Source organism: Ambystoma mexicanum, chromosome 3p (genome assembly GCF_040938575.1).
Source record: "Ambystoma mexicanum isolate Mex_15411 chromosome 3p, UKY_AmexF1_1, whole genome shotgun sequence".
Classification (NCBI taxonomy): Eukaryota; Metazoa; Chordata; class Amphibia; order Caudata; family Ambystomatidae; genus Ambystoma; species Ambystoma mexicanum.
The window spans coordinates 1,128,192,133-1,128,218,870 of NC_090925.1; the positions used below are offsets into that span (position 1 = coordinate 1,128,192,133).

The 26,738-nt window shown below is 45.4% G+C and overlaps 2 non-coding genes across 2 annotated transcripts; both read left to right on the forward strand.

The window, feature by feature from the left end:
• Nucleotides 1-6,158: 6,158 nt before the first annotated feature.
• On the forward strand, nt 6,159-6,265 carry LOC138581603 (U6 spliceosomal RNA). Its single transcript, XR_011304663.1, has one exon. It is a non-coding gene; the product is annotated as a U6 spliceosomal RNA (small nuclear RNA).
• Nucleotides 6,266-8,991: 2,726 nt separating this feature from the next.
• Nucleotides 8,992-9,098, forward strand: LOC138581608 (U6 spliceosomal RNA). The gene has a single exon (XR_011304669.1). It is a non-coding gene; the product is annotated as a U6 spliceosomal RNA (small nuclear RNA).
• The last annotated feature ends 17,640 nt before the right edge of the window (nt 9,099-26,738 follow it).

The following is a 26,738-nucleotide window of genomic DNA, read 5'->3' on the forward strand; positions in this document are numbered from 1 at the left end:
AGGAAAAATCTATTCCCAGATGTGCTCACCCGTGTGCACTTCTACCGTCAGAAAGAAGACATCATGGCCGCAGTCAGGGATGCAGGCTGCATAACTTTCCAGGGTGCGAAGATCCAATTCTTTCAGGACTAGGCTCCCTATACTTTGGCGTGCAGACTACGCCTACAGAGGGTAACATCCTGGTTGAGAGCCCGAAAGATTTGCTACCGTTGGGGGTTCCCCTGCAAGCTGATGTTTGAACTACACAATCAACATCACATAATCTCCACAGAGGAAGAAGCTAAAAGCTTGATGGCCGACTCATCCGTGGATTCTGACTCCAGTCCCCAGCCTTAGGAGACTAAGGGCTCTACCCTACGCCAGCCAGCAAAAACGGGATGGGGGAGATCCCGGCGACGACCACAAACCACGGGAAACCCACCTCGAAATTCCAGTCCCAAGTAAATAGCCGAGGTGCCGGGAGAAAACTCCACCCCAGCATCAATAGAAGGAGAAAGTTGGGCAGCGACTTGAGCCGTCTGAGCGTGAGAGGTACATTCTTTATTGAGAGTGCACGGTCGAATACGTGGAACCCTGGTTGATTGCTCCGGGGATGCCATGGTTGTAACCCTGCCTGGGGGCCGGAGGGGAACCATCACACCACATGGGAAATCCGCTGGAGTTTAGGATAACCCCCGCTGTTCTTCACCTCTTGTTGAGTTAGAGTTGAGTGTCAGAAAACTCTGTTATTAATAATTGACTTGGGCGCCGGAATGGATGGCGCCCGCCAGACTTTGAATCTGGTTAAACTATTGAAAAGACCCAAAAATGCTCAATTTTGGTTGATAGTAGTAGATTTAATCGGCTTTTTCTATTTTTGCCCTACTTATTGTTTTCCATTTCATGTTTATGACCCTACCGGGGAAACTCAGAAGGGATTTTATGGTCCGACTCACCACAATCCTTTTTCATACGGGATCGAATGAATGACCTAATGAAGTTTTCCACTGTTTTGAGGCGAGAACCCAAATGACCACAATATGGCAGCCCTTAACTATAAATTTATATCACTTAATGTACAAGACCTGAATTCCCCTCTGAAACGTAAATCTCTCCTCCACAGACTGAAATCCCTAGACGCATCCTTCTTGTTCCTTTCAAGAGACCCACTTAAAACCGGAGGATGAATTCCGCTTAAATGGTAAGTTATACCCCACTAAATTCGAGGGGTTGCCATCTTGGTCCGCAAGGGGATCGCATTCAGGACCTTGGGAAGGGTCCGAGATGAAGAGGGAAGGTTTCTCTTGGTGAATGCCACTTTAGATGGCCGAAGGGAAACACTGGTCTCTATTTATGCTCCAAACACTAACCAAGACCGATTCTTTATGAAACTCTCGAAAGCCATATTTGGCCACGCAAAAGGAGAATGATATATGAAATGGCATTTGTAACGCGCCTATACACAAGTGTTTCAAGTCGGTAGTATCAAGTATTCAAGTATCAAGTGATACTAGGGGGAGACTTTAATGCAGTGATTAACTCTTTGGTCGATAAAACACTGGCCCCAACACCCCATGACAGGAACAACTTTAGGGCCCTTAGCGCACTACTGAAAGACCACTCTCTGATTGAGGTGTGGAGATTTTGTCATCGAGATGAAAGGGATTACACATATTTCTCAGCAGTTCATGGGGGGTTTTCGAGGCTGGACATGTTTATGTTGGCAGATACGCTCATTGAAAATGTATTAGAGGTGGACATTCTCCCAGAAGCGCTGGCAGACCACTCCCCAGTCCTATTGTGAATAACTCCCCTTCAGCCTCTCCTCCGTACAAAACCCCCTTTGAGACTGAATGAATTTCTATTCGATGACCTAGTGGTGCCTACCCACATCAGAGAAACAATAGAGTTGTACTGTGCAGAGAATGATACCGGGGAGGTGAGCTGGAGCACGATCTGAGACGCTAGTAAGGCAGTGTTTAGGGGTCATTTAATAGAACAAACAGCACAACGGGGGAGAGCCCGGGGTTTACTGCGGGAACAGTTGGAGGGGGAAGCCCAGAAACTAGAGGAAGCACATAAAAAGAAACCCTCTCGGCGGGCTCTGCGAGACATGAGGATGGCGAAAAAAGCCCTCGAAACGCAACACATGGGGAGGGCGGCCTATGGGATGATGCGCACCAATCAATTCTTTTATACGAGGGGAAATAAGGCTAATAAGCTTTTGGCAGCCAAATTGGGTAAACAAACCAAACAAAACAGAATAGAATCTCTGCGGGACATATCAGGCAAAAGCACCTATTCTGAGGAAGGTAAACGCCGTATTATAGAAGAATTCTTCAGGGAACATGCGACCCCGCATAAAGGGGACCCACAGTCTGCCAAAGAGTTCATAAATAAGGCGGATCTCCCCCGGCTGCCACAAGCGCTATCAGAATCCTTAGAAGCCCCAAAATCCACAGAAGAAGTTGAATGCACTATCAAAGCCCTCCCTGTGGGCAAGGCTCCGGGCCCAGACGGATTCACAAACAAGTTCTACAAAATCTTTGCCAAGGAACTCATACCGCGCCTCACAAGATTATTTAACGTGGTATGGGATTCCGGGTCGGTCACTCCGTCCATGGCAGAATCAAACACTACCTTAATCTTAAAACCGGGGAAAGATCCGGAGGATTGCGCATCCTACGGGCCCATAGCTTTGCTTAACACGGATGCCAAACTGTTCAGTGAAATTAAAGCGCAGCGACTGGGGGAAGTGCTACCCACAATAATAGATAGGGACCAGACGGGTTTTATCCAGGGCCGGGCAGCCCATGATAACATCCGGAGAGCAATTGACTTAATATCTCTGGCCCTCACCCTATCAGGCCCCTTTTCATTGCTCTCCCTAGATGCACATCGGGCCTTTGATAGCATGTCATGGGACTATCTGCAACTGGTCCTGGAAGGTTTTGGCTTTGGCCCACAATTCTCTAAGTTGGTGCTGTCCAATTCTCAAATTCCCTCCACCAGAGTACGAATCAATGCACATTGGACACCACAGATACCCCTCGGCAGGGGAACCAGACAAGGGTGCCCCCTGTTGCCACTGGTCTTTGCCCTGGCAATGGAACCACTGGCTCAACACATCCGCCTCCACCCCGAGATCCAAGGGTTCGAAGTAGAAGACCAGAGTCATAAAGTAGCGCTCTATGCAGATGATGTGCTCTGTTTCCTAAAGGAGGCTCAAACCTCAGTCCCACACTTATGGGCCTGCTTGACTGTTTTGACAGATCTCGGGATTCACAATAAACAAAGCCAAATCAAAGGGCCTGAACTTGTCCGAATCCTCACAGGTCTTAAACGCCCTACAGAACACTTTCGCTCTTAGCTGGGGAAACTCCAAAATCACTTACCTGGGCGTACACCTAACTCCGACATACTCGGGACTGGTGAAAGCCAACATCCCTTCACTGATAAAAGATGCAAAGGAATCCCTGCAAAAATGGGCCCTTCAAGAAATATCATGGTTAGGGCGCATAAACGCCATTAAAATGACCCTACTGCCCCGGCTTCTGTACACATTCCAAGCCCTTCCGGTCCAAATTCTAGAGCGGGACCTACATGCTTTACAGAAAGAAATATGCCGCTTTATTTGGCAGCGTAAAATGCACATAATTCAGCATAAGATCCTCACGAGAAGCAGGCAGCTGGGAGGATTGGGGGTCCCCTCTATCCTGAGATACTATAGGGCATCCCAAATTGCCCCCATCCTGGGCTGGGCTATCCAATCCGACCCCCCCCAAATGGCAGGGTATTGAACAACTGCTCACAGACGCTCCCCTTTCCCATCTCCCTTTTATACCGCGAGAAGTTCGGGCCTCCCGGAGACCTCTTCTCCCAACTACAGGAGCTACACTCCACTGCTGGGACAGACATTAAAAGTTAAGAGGGATCACCCCGGGATTAGGCCCTCTGACCCCAATCACCCAGAACCCAGCCTTCACTCCGGGACTTCAACCTAAATCATACTGCAATTGGTCCAAAACGGAAACCTTGAGATTGCAAGAGCTCTACGCCGATAACAGCCCCTTGACCTTCATTCAATGTAAGGAGAAATTCGACCTCGCAGAGACAGAGAGATTAAAATACATCCAACTCAGACACTGGGCTTCTAATCCGGTTGTAACGAAGGCTGCCATTAGGACCCCCACAGGATTAGAGTTAACGGTCTCAGAAGGACAACGATCGCATAGAGTGGCGACAACAACCTATTGCCTTCTGGAAAATGTATCAGAGGGAGAGAAACTCCCTTACATGATAGAATGGGAAAGAGAACTAGGGAAAGAGATCACCTCAGAGTCTTGGCAGAGAATCTGGGACAGGGCACATAAGGCCTCTAGATGCACTATGGTCAGGGAATGCGCACTTAAGATATGTTATCGGTGGTACTTTTCGCCACAGAGATTGCATGCGATGAATGTAAAATACCCTGAGGTGTGTTGGCATGGCTGCGGAGCGAAGGGAGATTTGGGGCACCTATGGTGGCATTGCCCGGCCATTCAATCCTTTTGGTTGGAGGTCAGGTCCAAGATTAAAGACATTTGTGGAACCCTCCTTCCGATGAACCCACTAGTGCTGATATTGGAAGACACCCCTGATGACGGGACCTATCCTCAGTCTGGTCCCAGAACGAGTCCAATTACACAACTACTGATGGCAGCTCGCATCACGCGAGCTCGGTTTTGGAAAGAGCGGGTGGGCCCTCAGATCGCGTACTGGTGGGTCAAGGTATGGGAACTTCTCGGAGTAGAGAAATTGACGGCTGCTATAGAAAACTGGTCAGCTAAATTCCAAAACATTTGGGGCCCTTTCCTGGACCACGTAGCAGAGAAAGAACACATGTTCTTCCAGCCTAGACTGGTCAAATATCTGCTCCAACCCTAATAAGCCTTTGAAACATGGAAACACCCGCCCACATGAATCTAAAATCGAGAGACACGGCAGGGTCACGGAGGGCAAAGGTGCGAACCAGGGATAAATATGGTGATAAGAATTTTTTTTTTTCTTCCTCTCCCTCCTTCTTACACTTTTCTTTTGCCAGGAACGCTACGAAACATAAAGCAATACTACACCCCCAAGGGTGGCTACAAAACGGATTCACAAGAGAAATTACAAAGGCATTAAAATGAAATGTTGATGCATTGTTTACAAGTTGATCAGAGTTGTAAGATTAATGACAAATGTCGAACTTATGAATTGTTGAAGTTGATTATCTGATTAGGCCTGAGAGTAAATATCTATTGCATAATAAGAAAGTCTCATAGCATAATGCTCTATTTTTAGATCCCTGAGAGTTGCGAGGGCAATGGACCTTTTCGAGAAAAGATTAAGATCCCAGATGGAACTGTAGATGCTTTTTAAATCTAGAACTTTAGAAGCTGAATACTTCTGGGACTAAGTGATTTTGCACATTGCTATTGATTTGTCTTCCTTTGAATGAATTCAATGTTTATCAATGTGTCAATAAAAAAGATTTTGACAAAAGAAAAAATCCTAGACCTGCTTTTTATGGCACACATACCTCATATCCCGTTGCTCTTAAAAAACTCACATCATCTCCCACCAATACAAGCTGTAAAAGATTTCCAGGGCTGATCCAAGCAAACTAGACATGGGTCGAAGGTTCAGCAATCCTTAAATCAGCAGCAAAGTTAACATTGAAATCAGCCTCAGAATCCCTTAAAGGATGGTCCAACATCTGTTGTTTAGAGGGCTCAATCAGACAGCCTCTGCCGCTGACGCCTTAAGCCACTTCCTGTTCTTGCCTTGTCCTTGATACAGCCATGGGCCAACATACACTCAGAGGTACAGAGTTTTTCTCATGTCTATGGGTCTATTGTGATGCTCTCAGGCTTGCATCACCCAGCCATTGTGATGGGGAGGGGGTTGTCATTTTGCAAGCACCCTGGAGCATGAATCTTTATATCTTTAAATATAATTGGCATTAAACCAAATCCTTTAGGACCAGATCATTACAGCAGCAAAGAATGCTTATTCATTGTTGTTTGCCTCTTCATTTCATACCACCCGATATCTAAATGGTGTTTGGACTTACTGCCCTCTGACATAAGGACATTTGGCATGGCAAACCCTTGACTCGAGGTCCTAATCAATGGTTTGATTGACTCTCCCTTTGCGCTTGCTTCAGCAACACATGTATTAATATTGGAATGATAATGTGATAATTAAATTGGCCCCTGCTCTAAAGGATGACACGCACATTCGTAAAGCATTCACTATTTTTGGCACATGACAGGACAGAAACTTTCTTAATTTGCAAGTCTTTATTATTTAATACATCTTTTTTAATGAAGATTGAAATTCTATGTTCATACATATTACACGACAACACAATACATTTTGCACGAAATTCAACACCAATGCCTCAGGAGCCTTTTCCTTGTGAATCCTATTGACTGAATGAACAGCCCCGTCCCCTTCAATTTCTTGACTTGTACTTTTAGAAGTGGCACGCTTCTTTTGTTTTTTATCGCATTTTACCAAACTCAGTATTATCACTTCCCCCCTTGTTGTGCACTACAGCGTAAACTGCTTTAAGGTGCTTTTTGCAAACATCGCTCTGAACTACGTCTTTACTTACTTAGGCCTTAATCTTTAATTGGGGCTGAGCAGTGTATTCCGGATTTAGCTGCTTTTAGTTGGTTGATTTCTTTTTTGATTTCTGTAACTTTCAAACAGTCCCATTGTGAAATACCATTGTCACAATGTGCTGCAGTGCATGAAAACCTCAAATTAATGGTAGGGCGAGGAAGAGGAAGAGGGAGAGGGGCAGGGGGAGAAAGAAACGGTGGGAGAGAGAGACAGAGAGAGAGAGAGAGACAGAGAGAGAGAAAACAAAGCAAATATGGTATTCGGGGGCTATGTGTTTACATGGAAAAGATTTTAGGCTTTTAATCAAGTGGAAAGGGGCTCTGTGGCTGGAATCTCAGCCGGTACATGCTTTGTTGAGTTGCTTGGAACATGCAAGGAAGGAGACCTGAAGCACTCCCGACCAGGTTGCATGTCTCCAAGTTACTGAAATCCCACATACCTCCTCCGTGTGCCACAAAGTTCTGGGCACTGAGTTCTGCAGTTGTTCCCACAAGTCGCTAAGCGCCCCAGGTTTACTTTCTCAGAGTTGCTAGTTACTGCTACCCCACCTCGACCACTATATTTTCCCCAGATACTTGCTACTGTGGAGTAAGCAGGGCTAGGAGAGGGAGAGGGGGTGTGCCTATGCAAATCATCTGCCAGGATAATTCCTGGGAGATCATTCCATCTCACCAGCTGACACCTGGGCAGCGGCAGGTAATTTGGAGAACAGACATATACGGACAGGCCACAAAGCAAAGGCTGGGCCGTTGATTGAGGATCTCTTTAGCCATGCCTCCCTAAATTACCGAGTTCCAGAAAAATTCCACCCTCAGCTCTCATAGAGAGGTCCTTCGCCGATTGGGGCCGATCAGGGGAGTGAAGGGTCGGGGGTGACTGCACACTGCCTCACCTTTTCACTGCCTTCTACAGCGGTAATGCTTATGTAGAAGGGGCCTGTACAAGCGATTTTGTTCTGCGCTGTGGGAAAGTGAAAATTATCCACTGACATTAACCAAACTACTTGCGCTGTTCTACACACATACATGCAGAGAAATAATGTTATGTTTTTTGGGAAAGGTCTAGAGGGTCCTGCTGATGATTTATTAAGCAGTCTGCCTCTCTTTCTTTTACATAGAGTCTTCCCTGCCCAGAAATGTTTAAGGCATACTGTATGGCCCTCCCTTACAATGAAAACTCTTTTGAAAGCACAGAGGTACATAGGAATGGATCTGTTAAGAAATGAAACAACAAGCCTGGAAAAATGTCAAAACGGGTAGGATTTGGACCTACAATTAACTGACTCAGTTAGATGTGCTATCCCTTGACCCACTGACCCCCTTTCCTTTTGTGTAATCCTTTTGCTCTCAGTATCGTTGTCCAAAGTTCCCTTCTTAATGCGGCTTTCTTCTAAAAAAAATCCTAGACCTGCTTTTTGTGGCACACATGCCTCATTTCCCGTTGCTCTGCTCTTGATAAACTCACATTGTCTCCCACCAATACAAGCTGTAAAAAATTTCCAGGGCTTATCCTAGCAAACTAGACGTGGGTCGAAGGTTGAGCAATCCTTAAATCAGCAGCAAAGTTAACATTGAAATCAGCCTCAGAATCTCTTAAAGGATGGTCCAACATCTGTTGCTTACAGGGCTCAACCGGACAGCCTCTGGCACTGACGCCTTAAGCCACTTCCTGTTCTTGCCTTGTACTTGATACAGCCATGGGCCAACATACACTCAGAGGTACAGAGTGTTTCTCATGTCTATGGGTCTATTGTGATGCTCTCACGCTTGCATCACCCAGCCATCGTTATGGGTAGGGGGTGTCAATTTTCAATTTTCACCCTGGAGCATGAATCTTTTTATCTTTAAACATAATTGGCATTAAACCAAACCCTTTAGGACCAGATCAATACAGCAGCAAAGAATGCTGATGTATTGCTGATTGCCTCTTAATTTCATACCATCCGACATCTAAATGGTGTTTTTTGAAACGTTTGACATATCAGATGTCCTTATGTCAAAGGGCAGACAGTCCAGAGGTCCTAATCAATGGTTTGGTTGGCTCTCCCTTTGCGCTTGTCTTAAGGCGTCAGCACCAGAGGATGCACGATTGCGCCCTGCAAGCAACCAATGTTGGCCCATCCTTTAAGAGATTCTGAGGCTGATTTCAATGTTATTTTTGCTGCTGATTTAAGGATTGCTCAACCTTCGACCCATGTCTAGTTTCCTTGGCTATGCCCTTGACATCTTTTACAGCTTGTATTGGTGGGAGATGATGTGAGTTTATCGGGAGCAACAGGATATTAGGCATGTGTGCCATAAAAACAGGTCTAGGATTTTTTCCAGGCTTTTTGTTTAATTTCTTAACATATCCATTCCTATGCACCTCAGCAACACATTTACTAATATTGGAATAATAATGTGAAAATTAAATTGGTCCCTGCTCTAAAGGTTGACACGCACATTCGTAAAGCATTCACTATTTTTGGCACATGACAGGACAGAAACTTTCTTAATTTGCAAGTCTTTATTTTTTAATACATCTTTCTTAATGAAGATTGAAATTGTATGTTCATACATACTACACGACAACACAATACATTTTGTGCCAAATTCAACACTAATGCCTCAGGAGCCTTTTACTTGTGAGTCCTATTGACTGAATGAACAGCCCCGTCCCCTTCAATTTCTTGACTTGTACTTTTAGAAGTGGCACACTTCTTTTGTTTTTTTATCCCATTCTACCAAACTCAGTATTATCACTTTCCCCCTTGTTGTGCAGTCCAGCGTAAACTGCTTTAAGGTGCTATTTGCAAACATCGCTCTGAACTGCAGCTTTATTTGCTTCTCGGCCTTAATCTTTAATTGGGCCTGAGCAGTGTACTCCGGATTTGGCTGCTTTTAGTTGGTTGATTTCTTTTTTGATTTCTGTAACTTTCAAACAGTCCCCTTGTGAAATACCATTGTCACAATGTGCTGCAGTGCATGAAAACCTCAAATTAATGGTAGGGAAAGGAAGAGGAAGAGGGAGAGGGGCGGGGGAGGAAGAGGGGGTGGGAGGGAGGGAAGAAGGGAGGGAGAGAGAGAGAGACAGAGAGAGAGAGAGAGAGAGAGAGACAGAGAGAGAGAAAACAAAGCAAATATGGTATTTGGGGGCTATGTGTTTACATGGAACTGTTTTTAGGCTTTTAATCAAGTGGAAAAGGGCTCTGTGGCTGATATCTCAGCCTGTTGATGCTTTGTTGAGTTGCTTGGAACATGCAAGGAAGGAGACTTGACGCACTCCCGACCAGGTTGCATCTCTCCAAGTTACTGAAATCCCATAGACCTCCTCCCTGTGCCACAAAGTTCTGGGCACTGAGCTCTGCAGTTGTTCCCACAAGTCGCCAAGCGCCCCAGATTTACTTTCTCAGAGTTGCTAGTTACTGCTACCCCACCTCGACCACTATATTTTCCCCAGATACTTGCTACTGTGGAGTAAGCAGGGCTAAGAGAGGAAGAGGGGGTGTGCCTATGCAAATCATCTGCCAGGATCATTCCTGGGAGGTCATTCCATCTCACCAGCTGACACCTGGGTAGCAACAGGTAATTTGGAGAACAGAAATATTCGGACAGGCCGCAAAGCAAAGGCTGGGCCGTTGATTGAGGATCCCTTTAGCCATGTCTCCCTAAGTTACCGAGGTCCAGAAAAATTCCACCCTCAGCTCTCATAGAGAGGTCCTTTGCCGATCGTGGCTGATCAGAGGCGTGAAGGGTCGTGGGTGACTGCACACTGCCTCACCTTTTCACTGCATTCTACAGCGGTAATGCTTTTGTTGAAGGGGCCTTTACAAGTGATGTTGTTCTGCGCTATGGAAAAGTGACATTTATCCACTGACATTAACCAAAATACTTGCTCTGTTCGAAGAACATACATGCAGAGGAATCATTTTATGTTTTTTTGGGAAGTCCCAGAGGGTTCCGCTGATGATTTATTAGGCTGTCTGCTACTCTTGTTTTGACATAGACTGTTCCCTGCCCAGGAATGTTTAATGCATACTGTATGTCCCTCCCTTACAATGAAAACTCAGTTGAAAATACAGAGGTCCATAGGAATGGATCTGTAAAGAAATGAAACAAAAAGCCTGGAAAAATGTCAAAAAGGGTAGGATTTGGACTTACAATAAACTGACTCATAGTCAGATGTGCTATTCCTTGACACACTGACCCCCTTATATTTTGTGTAATCCTTTTGCTCTCAGTAGAGTTGTCCAAAGTTCCCTTGTTAAGGCGGCTTTCTTAAACGAAAATCGTACACTTGCTTTTTCTGGCACACATGCCTTATATCCCGTTGCTCTTGATAAACTCCCATCATCTCCCACCTATACAAGCTGTAAAAGATTTCCAGGGCATAACCAAGGAAACTAGATGTGGGTCGATGTTTGAGCAATCCTTAAATCAGCAGCAAAGTTGACATTGAAATCAGCCTCAGAATATCTTAAAATATGGTCCAACATCTGTTGCTTGCAGGGCACAATCGGGCAGCCTCTTGTGCTGACTTCTTAAGCCACCTCCTATTTTTGCCTTGTCTTTGATCCAGCCATGGGCCCACATACACTCAGAGGTACAGAGTTTTTCTCATGTCTATGGGTATAACAAGCAGCAACGCTGGCAACAGGCAAGCCTGGAGACCACATTAATTCAGCCGTAGCATAGTTGCAATGAAAACATGTGCATCTCAATAAGGAACTGCCTTCACCCATAAACATAAGTGTCTGAAGGGTGGGGAATCATCACTAAACTTCATTTAAGATAAGTAGCTAGTCTTTGTTAACACCTGTATAAAAATGCATTTGGAAATTCAAATAAAAGTTCCATAAAGTAAACCTTTTCCAAACAAAAATGTGAACTGTCGTTTTTCCCAACCTCAGGAGTTACCTTGTCGTGGTGGTTGGGCTTAACTGCAGTTTCACGTTTGAAGCAGCAGGACCAAAGACGCCCTCTTAGCAAATATTTGAAGATTTGCTGTGAAAATTAGCTGGTGATGGGAGGACTGAAGCTTTCCCTTGGAAATCTTACACCTTTCATACCTCTCTGTACTCTTGCTACTGGCACTGGATTGAGCGTGTTTACTTGGCAAGATTTAACAGAAACATTTTTACAATTTATGCATTTCCCACATATAAAGCAGGGGCTGCTAAAAAAAGTTGGACACTTCACAAATCTTTTCCTTTCAAGAGCATTAGGGATTCTTAAAAAATAAAAATGGTGACCCTTCCATAGGAAAAACCTGTAAGCAAGCACCTGTCTGCAATTCTGGATCCCCTAACAGAATACTACAAGGCACCTTCCTCCTGTGAGGACATTATTCCCCATTTGGACCTGATGGGGTTTCATTTAGCTGCTCCTTTCTGTACGCTGAGGATACGGCCAGTTCCTTTTCTAGAGGTATGCCCTCAGTGGTCAGCCACATATCCTACAACTGACCTTTACTCAGTTGTTTCAGAAAGGAAGCCTATGCTGGAAGGTCCTCCCCCATTTCACAGACAGCACCCCTTTCCTCATGCCAGATCAGAGGAGGCCATAATGAGAAGGCACCAGGATCGTTGAAGATGCTGGAAATAGACAGGTGAGTCCACCAAAGCAACTGGAGACCCCAGGGCATTCAGACAACCGTGCCAAATAATGATTGAACAGTACCAGAGCACTAATGCAGAAAAATATACAAAAGCAAAGTCTGTTGGAATGCAGTCAAGGCAAAGTACAGATTCCGAACCTGGAACCATGCCTGGAATCTGCTCTCAGGCATGTGTCACAATTATTTTTGAATTCTAGACTCTCTAACCTGCGTTGGGAGATATGACTTTGGGTTAATAAATGCCTTCTTCAGTGCATACTAAATCAGACTTCAAATTAAAAATTCAGGACCTGTAATTCTGTATTGCTTTAGTGTATACTAACTCAGACTTCAAATTCAAAATTCAGGGCCTGTAATTCTGTATTGCTTAGGCCAGAGTTTACTACATCACTAGAAAAACAAAATATGTATCCACTTGGTACTTAGATTCAACTGACAGTCCAAACACGCTAGGACAGCCAGGAGGCAGAATGGAGACGGATGGCAAAGCTCTCCTTTGTGGCCAAGTCTACAGATTCATGCACATGGCACGGTGGTACGGGGCAGTTCAACTTGTTTAATCCTAGAAAATGATAGGTTGACATGTCAGGATAAAGAACATATGACAGCATAAACATAGTGACATAAATAACTATTTTAAAATCACAAAGCACAAAACAGGCCGGGAAAGAGCAAGTAGGTCATTTTCAAAATTGTGTCTCGTGTTATCCTCATTAGTTTTCTTCCCTGAAATGAGAGGCACTACATTACATGTTAGTAGTAAAAGGGAAACTAATTTCACTATTCACATGGACTCCATGTGCTAAATAGTTCTTTAGCTAACATCGCAGTTGCAAATGAGATCTCAAGGAGTAACGTGTTACTAGAACATGCCTTATTTTTTAGGTGGTGTTGTCTTTTCAATGACCAACGAAGTACCTTTACCTAGGTAGACGCCTAGACGACTGAACATCTAAAAGCATGGCTACAAAAAGACCTGTGAACTCCTTCTTCAAGAATGAACAATCAGGGAGATTCTAGGCTTTTTAGACTCCTATTATGTAGAATAAGTTCATTACTACAAACTGAATCTATACTACAGATTAACTTTCTGATGCTCAGACTCTGAAGAGACAGAGAAAATCCAGTTTCGTAAGAACCAAACCCATATACTTGCAACCATTTGGGGCTTAAGCAAAATGAGGTGTAATAGCCACATCACTTGATTAAGAGAAACAAGGCGTAACAACCACTTGAAATACCCAGTTCTAGCCTCCACTTCCAAGCATGAGATAACTCCACTAGCCTGAAGGATGGCAAATAATGCCACTAGCAACAGTCGTAGAGGCAAAATCCCAAGGCCCAAGTCAATACTTTCCTAAAACCAGTAGGATGTTGCAACTAACTGATATAGCCCATGAAGGTGACTCTTAAAATGCTAGCCCTGCAATCAAGCATGCATTCTATTATTGAAGAGGAAGGAGTGAATGTTCAATCTTAACTGAAGACTGATTTAAAGTCAGTTTATTATACCTTGGCCCAGGATAATCTATATGGCACTAAATTCCATATTGTAAAAAGTATCCAATGAAATCATGTCCCAAGGAAGAGCACAGAATCTAAAACTCTTAAAACCAACCTGTTTCTGACCATAACAGCCTTACTGGCTTAAGATCTTTAGACAACTAACGACTTTACTTTCTACTTTGCCTTTTAAACTTTTTCCTCCGTGAGGATTCTTTTTTCTCTGGTCCAACGTCCATGTGTGCGTAACAGACCCTCACTCTTCTTTTTTCTCTGGTCCAACATCCCTGTGTGCTTATAAGACCCTCACTCCTCTTACTACATGTAGTTCATGTATGTTCTTCCAGTTGATTCATTATTCGTTATTTAAATGTCCTACCTGTTTTTAGCCTGTATTTTCTCATTATATTTAATATTGCCAAACCCAGTTCTTTGGTAATATTTGTTGTCCGATACTCATAGTTTTTGTGAACTGGGCCCGCTACTTCCTGTTTCTTTTATTGTGTCTTTTGTTTCTGTTGACTCTGCCATTCTAAGATGGTGGTCTAGTAATCAATGCTGCAGTTCCTGCCTGAGGTGTCTGATCTGCCCTTTTTTTTAAGTTGTATTTATTTCCTTGTATTTGGGGTTGCCTAACTTCGATTTTGTCCTATTTTCTTTCCTTGTTTTTGGAGTATGCCTGGACTCCTCCCTTCCAACCTGTTTTTTGTATTACTTTGTAGTATGTTGCTCTGCTTCCTTCTCTTGGGCTGCGACTCTTACCATTAGAAGATGGAAGGTTACTGAGCAGAGCCCCAGTACTCATGTTGTGCCCTTCAGTGATACGTCCTGAATGACACTGTACATGTGTTTTGCCAGTGCATGTCCACACTACTCACGCTGGCTGCTTTATTTTAAAACGCCTTGCTTATTTTTATTTTAGTTCCTACTTTTAATTTGCCTTTCTGTTTGCTGTTTGATCTTTATTTGATTTTATATTTCTCATTGTTTTTTTAGCTTGTATTTATTTCCTTGTACTTGGAAAGTGCCAGGACTCCACCTCTCCCCTCCACCTTTTTATGTGAGAAGAAATTGATTCAGCTGGCTGCTTTATTTTGAATTACCCTACCTATTGTACACTTGATTTGAAGTTTTTTTTTAGCGTTGGCCATTTGATCTTTTCATTGGTTTGTTATTTCAACTTCTATTTCCTTGTAATTGGGGTTGCCTGGCCGCATTTTCTCCTTGTGTGAATAATCCTCTTCTGCTCTGCTTCTGTCGCTAAACTGGGTTGCAGTTTCTACTCTATTCTTGGTAAATTGCTGCTGTTGGAGTGGCTATTGAAGATATTCTGCATAATGCCAGCTTCTGTTGTCCTTCATAAAATACAAATATCAGGCTTAACAACTTGTCAAACCTCCATTAATTTCCAGTTCCAAAAGTAATGACATTGCTTTATTCTTTAAATGCTTCAGCAAATACCAGTTTTCTATTTTTACTGATTTTTACAAATAAATAAAGATGGAAATCACTCATTTCCTTTCAGCATTTTTTTTTTAAATGGATAGAAGCGGAAATTCATATTTCTTGGGTATCTCTTGAGTTTGTCAATTATGCGTTCCAAGCTAATGACTGTGCCAAGTAACACAGTCGGAAGACTAACAAGGTGATGCATTTCCCTTTCAGTTTTTAAGGTGAATATGCTGTCATACACCGGCCCTGGAGGTTGTGGCATCGCTGGAGATAGACGTAATCTACAGCTTTCTACTGCGGTCTAGACTTCCAGCAAGATGGCCACCACCTCTATAAGGGTGGGCGGAGCCACCCGCTCCTCGCGTTGTATCCATTATTCTTAGGAAAGACTCTTGCAGGATTCCTCTTTCAGAGCTCCAGCATTACCCTTGTTTACTTTCCTGGGTGCTACACTAGCCTTTCAGGGTCTCATCCCTTCTCCCTTTGCTCCAGTCCTTCTTGGTTTTTCCCTGCGTCCCTAGTCGCTTGTTCTGTAGATCTTTCTCTTTTACTTTCTGTTTTCCTTGCCTTCCGCTTGTTCGTCTCCCTGTTTATAGCTTCTACCTTTTCTGCACTTCTGGTGCGCCTTATACTCCGCTTTCTGCTTTCCTTGTCTGTTATTCTGCCTTTCTGTTTTCTGCCGTCTCACAGCGTTCACTCGGTTCTGAATGCTTCCTCTAGCGTCCCTTTACCGGCTAACCGTTTGTTTGTTTTCTTTCCTTTTGTTTACATGCCTTGCGACTATCTCGTACCATCACTATTAGACACGGCGGAGCTTGCCTCGCCTTCGGTGCTTTCGATCACAGAGCTCCATAACTCTGTGACAGTCTGTGGTCTTTCTCCACTGCAGGGTTACTTTGGTATTCACTTGCTTTCGGAGGATTCTATCTTTTCTTATTTCAAGAGTGCTCAGCTGTCCATAGTATTTCTTTTCATCTTACCTGTGATTTTGTGCTGTACACTTAGTTACATTTTGCTATGTGTGTTCCCAGTATTCATTGTTCTACCGCAGGTGATTGGTGGAACGTTTGTTTCTGCTCAAGAGATGTCCTTCTCTGGAAAGTGTTGGACTTGCTGTTAACTTCAATCCTGTCACAAGAAGAAGGGAAAAGACATTCAACCACTTCCGCTTGTCAAGTCACTCTACCAGGGTTTTTTGTCCCATAGCGGCTTTTCCCCTGTTTTTTGGGAGCTTGCTCCTTGGAGTCCCACTGGGCTTGTGCTGTTTTCCATACCAATGGTGGATTCCGAGGGAGCTTGCTCTTATTTACATCAAAAGATGGAAAAGAAGACCAAGGAGCCTAGGAAGACCTGCAAGAAGAAGGACTCGGACGCCCTAGACAGCTCCGTTGAAGTATCAGGTGAGGAGGAAGCACAGGAGGGATTCGTAGAGCGTGACACATGGATTGTGGCTTTATGTGCAAAGCCTTCTCAGGAGGATAGCTCAGGCACAAAGTGCTCACCTTGGAAGCAAGACGACACAGAGCAACACAGATTTGATCCCGGGTCCGCTCTTAGAAACCTCTAGGTATTAGGCGCGTTATGAATAGCCAATTACAATTACAATTAAAAAAGAGTCCAGCTCTATTAGCTTGCCATTACAGGCACCAAAGCGCTACTCTTCTAATTTGAATAAGTACGGAAAATCAATAGTTGCAGCTTATTTTTTTACAGAGAAAATATAAATGTGCAAAGATATAAAATGAAAAGAACATATGGATAATTACAGATGGAATTGTTGGCAAAAGAAAAATACCATGAAACCGGGTTCCTCCGTTAAAAGTCTCCCTTTAAAATGAATACCAGGTAGAATTGCAGGACTTTTGAGCAAGGGTAGCCAGGTCGTGATCCTGGGAGACATAAATCACAGGATAGATGATCCAACAAAACAGCCTCAATTTTATTGGGCCATGTTCAGTTTACCATATATGAAATGTACATTTAGAGTTGAGGTGGGACCAGAAAACATTCTAGACAGTGTGTGGGCAAATGCTGAGCCTATCAAGCAATGGTGAAAGAGGATTAGGATAATTGTGTTGCAACATATATATTTAGAAAATACCCTTTAAATGCATTTCTCTAGATATTACAATGTATTACTAGCCTTGGATGTTAAATCAATTGAAGCAATTTTCTTTTCACAACATCCTTCTGGGGCATGTGCTCTGCACCAAGGCAACATGCTGGGAGCAATGGAGCTCAGTTTTGTTGATAGTTTAAGCAATGCCTGGTTACCATAAACGTAGGCCATTCACCAGATGTACAATATCGGAAATATCGTACAGGTAGAATTACAGCTGAGTATGAATTATGTACAGAGGTACTAGGATGCCCTTGGACTAGTATCCCCATAGGGATACTTGCCTCCCCTCAGCCTCCAGAAGATTTGGGACTTTCTTAATCCTTGGTATTTTATATTGTTCAGCAGGTTTGGGATCTTATGCTTCCAGTTGGTTGTCATTTAGCTACTTAAGTACACATTCAAGGTCCATCTTGCTGTCCCCTTTCCGTGCAAGAAGGCAACTGCCCAACAGAGAAGAACTTTGGCAAGGAGTGGTATCTGCAGGTGACTACCAGAAGGTCAGAGAACTTTGCACCTCTAGTGGAGGCTCAAAAGGAAAAGAACAGTGTGGCAAGGCTGCCAAGAGAGCAGCACATGGCACATACCCTGGGCTGAACTTGTGCTTCCACTGATTAATGTGACTGTCTGAGCCTTGCCCTTTACTGGAATTTGCAGCATGCAGCAGTGTTGTAAAGTGTCCAGTAAAGATGCAGTACTATATAAAATGCAAAACACTAAAAGAAACGTCATTGTCAGATCCCCCCCAATGGCACTGTATACAGACTGACTAGTAATAGATAGTACAGGTGACCAGATTGAATATGTATGATAGTGTGACACAGGCAGGCATTTCCTGTTCACTTTTACATGTCAAAAGCAAGCTTTTCTAAGCTGCTATGTCAAATAGAGATAAGAGGTCCGATGTCAGGAGCAAATACATGTACCCCTCTACATGTCTGTTATAGTCTAAGTGCCGCACTGCTGCTAGCTTTCGAATACTACAGATTATTTTAGAAGTTACTCCACTTTACATATGTTTAGTGCAGAAGGGTGGTATGCATAGTGTTCATCTATACTAATACGGAAGTATGGACACCTTTAACAGTATTCATCACAAAACAAACTGTACAGTTATGAAATATCTTACAATTTACTCACAATACTGCCAGGGTCGGACAGGTACCTGTTAGGCAGAATCCTGTGCAGTGCCCTTAGGGAGCACTACAGAAGATTAGGACTACAGGTGAGAGCAATAAATCCCCTTTGGTATCAGTCTGTACCACAAAGATTTAGTTGGTAGCTGTGGCTGAGCAGTCAGACTTATCTCAAGAGGGAGATGAGCAGTATTCAGGGTTTACACAATAGGCCTACAGTACTATGGCACAATGAAACACTGACCAAAGCGTTGTATTCAAAAGTAGATATATATTTATTTTATACACTTCTAGTAAAACACATTTACCACATTCATCAAGCAAGTTAAAATAAGTCAAAGAAAAATAAACACACTCCCTAGTTCAATTGTAGACCAAGTGAACCAGAGTGAAAACTGAGCAAAACGGCACAGTGAAAACCACACACAAGGGATACTCTGGCAATTTCTCACAAGGAAGGGAAAGCACAAGTTATACAGAAATATCTTCTTACACACCCTAGCAACCCTTCCCATAGGTTTGTGAACCACTTTAAGCAAGACAGTGCATCAGTATAGAAAATACTTAAATGAAAACTGAGCAAAATGGCATTTCACAAGGTTTAGAAAGGGGAAGAAAAGGGTAGTTATAAGAAGTTGGTGCACCAACACAGTTCTAGTTGAGAAGCAATCTAAAGAAGGCAGTTCTAACAAATGTAGCCCGAGTCAGTAGGCCTGTGCCAGAGTCAGTGGTACAGGGCAAGGGCCCAGGAGCAAAATGTTCTTGTAGCTGCAGTCAGGTCTTTGGTTAACGATTTTGAAAAGGTGGATGCAGAAGGTGAAAGACAAAGTTAAGAGAGAGGGGTGGCCAACCCAACAGGTAGGTAAAGGATTTAAAACACCTCAGTGCTACCACGAAGAAAGGGCAGCCTGGCGGAACAATGTACCTTCAAAATGAAGAAGTGGCTCCTGCGGTGGCGGTTGTTCCTGGTAGTTCCTGCAGTTCAGGGGATCCAGCAGAGGAAGGGAGGCTTTCGTCGTGGAGGAAGGTTTGAGTTACTGCACTACCCAGGGATGAAAACAGCCGCGGTGCTGCCCGACAAATAAAAGGTATTCTCCTTTAAATCGCGGTCCGGGTGGACTGGTGCCTGGCTATCCGGCCTCCGAGTACAGGGTACTGACGATTCTACCAAGGCAGGTCCAGGAAGGCAATTGGCAAACTGGTTGGCCCCACCAGCTCAAGGGAAGAAGGCTCTTGCAGGTGAAGATCTTCTCTCGTCGTGTGGAGAAAAGTGGTGAGACGCTGCAGCAGGGCTTCACCGGTGGTTCAGTCATTGCAGGTGTTTTTGGCTTCTCTCCTCTTTGGTTTCTTATTTCCAATGGCAACGTCTTGCTCTTCCAGTCCTCAGGACCCTGCTTTTATGCAAAAAGAGCCCCATTCATACAGCCTAGCTGTCACTCACACAGTGGAGTGGTCATCCTTGGCGGGAGACCTTGCAGCCTATCAGGATAGAGTGCAACATGGGTTGCTGAGGCAACCCTGTCCATGGGTCCTACTCCCCCTCCCACATAATGGACCCACCCCAGACTAAGTGGCGCCTAAAGGAGGGCTTCTTGGCAGAAGCCTGCCAAACGGACGAACAAAGGATCCCCGACCTGGGTTAGGAGTTTAGAGAAAGACACGAGAAAGAATTTATATTAAAGTTCTGGCAAATTAAACCTACCGGAGTAAAGTTCATATAAAAATAAACCGGCGGTATGTTAGAGGCTGTCAGAAAAAGTGGTAGCCTCGAATAATGGGAAAATCCCATAGGGAATATTTGCGGTCGAATATTTATGGTAGTAACCACTGCTACCAGCCAGAAACTTTTGAGAGAGGGACTGTATGGTACCCTCTTGAAAATGAACATAAGGGAAAAACTACGAACCCTTTCCAGTACCTCCAGAGTAAGATGGGTTGTACTGGTTTAGTTCATAAAGATTGACTAGTAAAGTCAATTGGGACTTTACATGCCCTGGGAGACAGTAGTCAGTCCCAGGGTATGGAGTCTATGTTTGGGGTTCGCTACGACACCCCTGTGTCACTACACGGAGGGTGCGGGGTAACACATGTGAATAAAGATGGTTCCTATGGAGGTGAGAGAAACCCCATAGGCATTAAACACAAAAATAGCCTAGAACACACAGCAAAAATGCCTAAGAGTGGGAAAAAGAGTCTCACTCTTAGCAGGAGAAAATTAACAAGCCCTTCAAATCCAGCAAAGCTGCTGGGGGACTCTATAGGTAAGGGAAATTAGCCATAGAATGAGAATTCTCCCTAACAGTACCAAAATACGAAATGCAGCTTTTCGCAACACCCTATTTTAGTACATGAGTTCCCCCATGGTTGTGGCTGCCAAGGTAAAATGGTGGATTCTAAAGCAGTGTGCCAGTGGCACTGATGCCAACTCTACAGGAGTTCAAGGACAATTATACCGAGAGGTTAGCGTGCTCTCCCTAAATAGATTGTTTAAAAGGTTGTGAGAAATGGGGCATTTTAAAGAGTGCACTGTCAGTTTCATTATATCCAACTAGATGGGATTTAAAGACACTTTTTACATATGAGTTTGAAGGATCCCCTCCAAGGAATTTCTAGCAAAGGTTGTGGAAAACTCTGCATTTTAAGGGCACTAGACCAGTGCCATTGCCAAAAAAGAATCTGGTTTGTAACAAGTCAGGGAGTTTGCGAATCCCTTCAAATCCATTCTTAAGATTCACATTTGTCCTCAAACCTCAGTCATAATTGGATGCAGTTCTGAAGGGGCTTAAGCCGGACAGCAAAATGTTTGCAATATGCACACTTAGAAAGCATCTCTCCACAGTGGTTCCGTAATCGGTGTTTATGACCACTAGTGCATCTGAAAACGCCCCAAACCCTAGGACCAATGCCAATACTGCTGCTGGTACACAGCTACCCATTTTGATATACAATGGTCCCACTTAGCACATGTTTCATTTTCAAGTATTAGTTCTCTTCAGAAAATAATTGGGCCATATCAACACGGGGTGGCAGACACAAACGCCATGGGCTGGTTGCTCTTGTTAAGGTTTTTCCACCACCCGCATGTTTGAAGATGGTTTTTCATCAGCCAATCTGTGTGAATTTTACATTCTCCTATGTGGTGAGCTCGTACATACGTGCTGTGGAGGACTGGATGTGGGTCACGTTATTTCCTTTTGCAGGTTGTCTCGAGAGCAACATCATTCGCCCCTGCGCCCCCCCCCGCCCGCTCCCCTGTGCCAGTTGTGACTAAAGCAGGAGCAGCAGCAAAGACACACTCCATCATGCATGTTAGTCATGTCTCATGGACGCATGTATACGGTTTGGATGTGGCACAATTGTTCGCGGCCGAATTGACTGTCAATTTGTCCGCAAAGCCAATTTTGCTGTGGCAAAACCCACCCAAAGTAAAAACCCCCATAGACTCCCCCACCCACCCCCTACTTACCTTTTCGCCGTCCACTCATCTTCTAACCCTGCGGTGTTGGATCCGTCCCTCCTATGCGGGTCGGGTCTGACGCCGCAGGGTCTGCTTTTTTTTTTCGTCCCGTCCCCCGCCTCCCACCTCCAGAAGCAGGGGACACCCCCGCTACCCTCAAAAGCCATCTCTTCAAAACATGTGGAGTGGGGGCCGCCGCTGCAACTGCCGCCCCCCATGTTTGTTTGTGATTACCCAAACTGATGATCGTTTACAAATGAACGAATGGTACTGGCCGAATTCGACCAGGTTTACCGTACAATCGTTTGTAAACGATCAATTTGGGTAATACTTCATGGACGTTGAGCTTGGCCATGCTCATAGCCGGCTATATACACACAGTTACCCAGCATGCCATTCGTGATCGGAGCTGTTGTCTCACAAGTGTGTCACAACTTATTAATGTGGAACACGTCGTCCACTTGCTGCCAGCACTCTTTGGCACGTGGATTTCAAATGTCTCCACGTGCCCAGAATATGGCTGCTTGGCATTTTGCATTTCCTAGGTGGGAGCTCAATGGCCAGCAGGCGCTGAGGCTACACGTGTGTGAGGGCAACTGCCCATGGTGATTGTTGATGGACTGGGAACCGCAAGACACTCCAGGATACATCAAGCTACATGTTTGACATGCTGACTCATAATGAGGCTGATTGTTATTGTCACAGGCAGGCAGGAAGTGGAACGCATGGACGCCTGCGCAGCCCCCATTGCAGTCTCATTTCCATATGCAATTTCATTTTAATTTCGCAGTATTGGCCTATCATTCTCGGCCGTCCTACCCAACTCCTGTGCCCCCTCACCTGAAATGTTGGCAATGTGCAATTTGGGCTCTATTCCGGCTTCACCACATCACCGAAATTGTGTCACCTTAAGCATATCCTCTATATCTTTATGCCGCATTGTGAGCAGGTACGACAGAACTGAGCGATCTTTAAAGGCCAGATTAAACCTGTCCATTCTTGTCCCGGTATACGCGCCGGTTCACCTATAAAGAGAAGCGGTTGAAATCAGAACTTCTGGTGTGCCAGCTCCTGCAAGGCAAGAGATCTAAACTCTGAACAAGCTGCAAGGTTGTTACTGCTCATATCATGAAGCTTAAAATACTGAATAACTATTACTGGTGCCCTCTGCCTTCTAAGGCCACTCTCCTTTTGTGACGTCAACCCCTGCTGATGAAATCATTGCTCGCCCAATCTGCTTTCTATCCGTGCGTTGCCCCACTGAGCGCCTCAAATGTGAGCATGTGTAAAAACAGCTCATATTACATGAAAACTGGGGCCGCCGCTCAGCCGAAGTACATCATTTGTGGGGGTTCTTGGGTGGCATTCGCAAAAACATAGTGAGGGTTAGTTAGTGGCCTGCCGGTCCGGTAAGTAGTGGGCCATTTTCCACTTTTTCTCCTCATTTCCAGTGTTATGCAGACGACACACAGCTCTCGTTCAAGCTGCCATCCCCTACCTGCTCTCTCATACCTGACTGTCTGACTGTTATTTAGACATGGTGCTTTGCCAATGATCTCTGCCTTAATGCCAGTAAAACGGAGATCCCTCTCAGTAGGACGCCTGCTCCTCCCCCGCCCCACTCTTTGGCCAGCCTCCTTGGGTCCTCTCCTCTCACCCACTTGTGAGGCAAAAAACCATGGAATCATCTTTGACTCCTCTCTCTCTCTTTCTCTCCACACATCCCAAACCTTGCTAAGAAGTCCAACTTTCACCTCCACCTCCTCCGGGGCATTCTACCTTTCCTCACCTTTCCCCAGAAGTGCAACGTCTCCAGAGTCCTGGTTCTCTCTAGGCTGGACTATTGCAATAGCCTCTTCCTCAATCTATCTCTTTCCCTCCTTCCCCCCTTCAACTAATCCAGAATAGGACTGCGTAACTTATCCCTGGCCTCAAGCCCAGGGAGACCGCATCTCTCCAGCCCTAAAATCTCTCCACTGGCTCTCGGTGACCACAAGGGTCAAATTCAAGACCCATTGCTTCATCCGCAATGCTGTCTGGGACCTCTCTACATCCAGCTTTCCCTCCCTAAATACCTCCCGGCCAGAGTCCTTCGGTACTCTGGCTCCAACTCTCTGCAGGTCAAACGTTTCTCCAAGCAGGAACTGCCTCCCTGCCACCTCAGACTTGAGCAGGATCTTCTTAAGTTCCGAAAACTTCTCAAGACTTTTCTCGTCTTCCTTCCCTCTCCCCCTTCCGCGTTAATCTTTCCCTCTGCTGCTGCGACTGGAGCCTGGACCCTTCAGAGTCACACAGGGATCAGACAACTCCCCTACAAGTCCCCCCAGCATCCCTTGCCAGCACTTGCCTTTGTGCCGCTTCCCCGGACTAGCCCTAAACCTGGGGTCCACTCTGTCTACTGCACTCATCCTCCCTTCCCTCTGTCTCTCCCCTGCCACTTGCTGTCCTGTCCCCCACCCCCGCACTTGCCCACTCCTTCCTTGGGCCCAGAGGTGTTGCTGGGGGGGGCTGAGGGGGCTATAGCCCTGGGTCTTTGGGTTGTAGCCCGGGATAGAAGCTCAGGGTCTCCAACCAAAAGGCTAGCTATCCGAGAGTCCCTACAGTCCCAACATTAGCGTAGCCCCGGATCTTTTCCAGACCTGGCACCACCCCTGCTTGGACCCCCCACCCCTGCACTTTTCCCTCTACCACCCCAGCCCCCCTGCACTATTTGCCTTGCACTTGCATGGCAGGATTGTCACAAGGCCAATATAACCGTTTTTTTTAAAAATGTTGTTCTACTTTCCTCCCTCCCCCTCCGCCTCCCCACTCCGCCATCTTGTCTTCTGGAGCCTTGAAACACTTGTGCATAGGCGCCATACAAATGTCCAATAAAATAAAAATAAAAAAATAAAAATTCAAAACTACAGAGAGGGAACTGGCAGGCTCTGCTGCCCAGGTTTCCGACATGCCAAACATTTCAGCTGCTACCACTGTAGGGGGGAATTGCCCCTGAAAAGTCTTGTGGAGTCATAGTGCAGAAAGCATATGCATGTGTTGAAGCAGAGGCATGCATGTTTGGCAGGTCCACCTCCTAGGTAATGATGAGCAAGGCCCGGCAAGTGTGTGTGAGAACAACTGCATGGCGCATGCCTTTAACTGTCTGGCAGCTGCTCCAGAACTCGCACCGCTCTTCCACTGCACAGCAGCAATGCTCCAGATCATGAAACACTCCCACAAACGTGCTTCTCAAAGCGGTCCACATACTGGCCTGTCGACTGCTGACTATACGGAACTGTACGACCATGCCTGTTTCTTGGCCTGGGTGAGGCAGGCAGCTGCCTGCGGCACAATAGGCTCGGGGGGGCACAATTGCCCCGGCCGGTCCCTGGAGCCTCTGGAGGGGATGAAATTCTTATTCTTCTGACTGTAATGTCACGTAGTACGGAAGTACTACGTGACATTACAGAAGTCAGAGGCTCCCTCTGACCACTTTCCCACCACTTGGGGTGGGGTGGGGGCATAAGCACAACAGTAAAAACACTTCAGATCCCCCCTGCAGCTAAGACCAGCCACTCCCATCACAATGCCAGCAGGAAACTGCTAATGGTGGGCCATTAGTCACTGAATGGTTTTGTGCTGGCATTGTGATGAGAGGAGAGGGCCAGTGGCGCTGTCTCTCCACCCTCCGCACCCCCACAGTCCCCGGCTGCTCCCTGGAATGTGTGTGGCTTGCTGCCGCATCGGTGACAGGCCGCCGCGGAGTCCGTTATGTGAGATGTGCCATTGCTTGCCGGTTTTTCTGAGGCGGTCTTAGGCTCCATGCTTACTGTGAGGTTGTTTCGCGTCATTTATTGTGGTTCGAAAACGTGTCCCGCATCTGTGTGAGGTGGCACCACACGTATGTTCTTCCTGTCTCCATTTGGGAAGTCCCACTAAATAGCCCTAAATCTGTGGAGTATCAGTGTGTGGAGTATGAGTGTTGGTTGAAGGGTTCAGGAGAAGGTCCACTCACATACAGTAGCACTGTCTTTGGCACGTTAAGGGCTCTACTTGCTGTGTTGTGGCATCCCCATTTACAGCAAATGTCATGGGCATCTCCAATTCCCAGGCGCGAAATCACAGGCAGCTTGGGAGCTCCACGCTGGCTTCTTACAAATGCTCATCATGGCATCACAGATGTCACACTGTCTGAGGAGAAGACCCTATATGGCCCTGAAAGATCGCACGCAGAAAGGTGGGGGAGGTCTAATAATGGGGTCCTCTCTCCAAGCCCCTCCGATTGTTTTAAAAACAAACATTGCGCGAGACAGAATGAATGACAACAGCATTTGGCATATTAACAAGTAGTCTGAAGCAGCGCCCTCGTGTGCACTGATTCCATGACTTTGTGACATCAAACATCTTCCAGAAACTGACGTCCGTCAGCCTAGCAAACTCAGGCATACAGGTAGAATCCGGCGGGTTACCAGTCATCCACATCTGCGCAGCTCCCGTTCACATACAGGGCAGATAGCTTGCTGGGTTAGGTGCCTGCTGCTGAGATCCAGGTTTACACCCGTAATCCGTTTCCCATCGTCCTTGGTTTGATTACTACTAAGGCAATGACGCATAGAAAGTGGTGCCAGCAAACACTGTAATGTAAATTGGGTCTGCACCGGTTGGAGCCCCGTTTCGCATCACCTAATGGACGTGCAGCGAGGCCTTTATAAATTGTCTGATTCAGACAATTTATAAAGCGAAGCCATTAACTGGGGCTCGGTCCCTACAGGACCTTCTGGAAATTCATCCTTTTCGCACCTCCCATTGCGAGGAATGAGTTGCAAAAAGGATGTAGCTTTCCTCCGTGTGCTCCCTGCCTCTC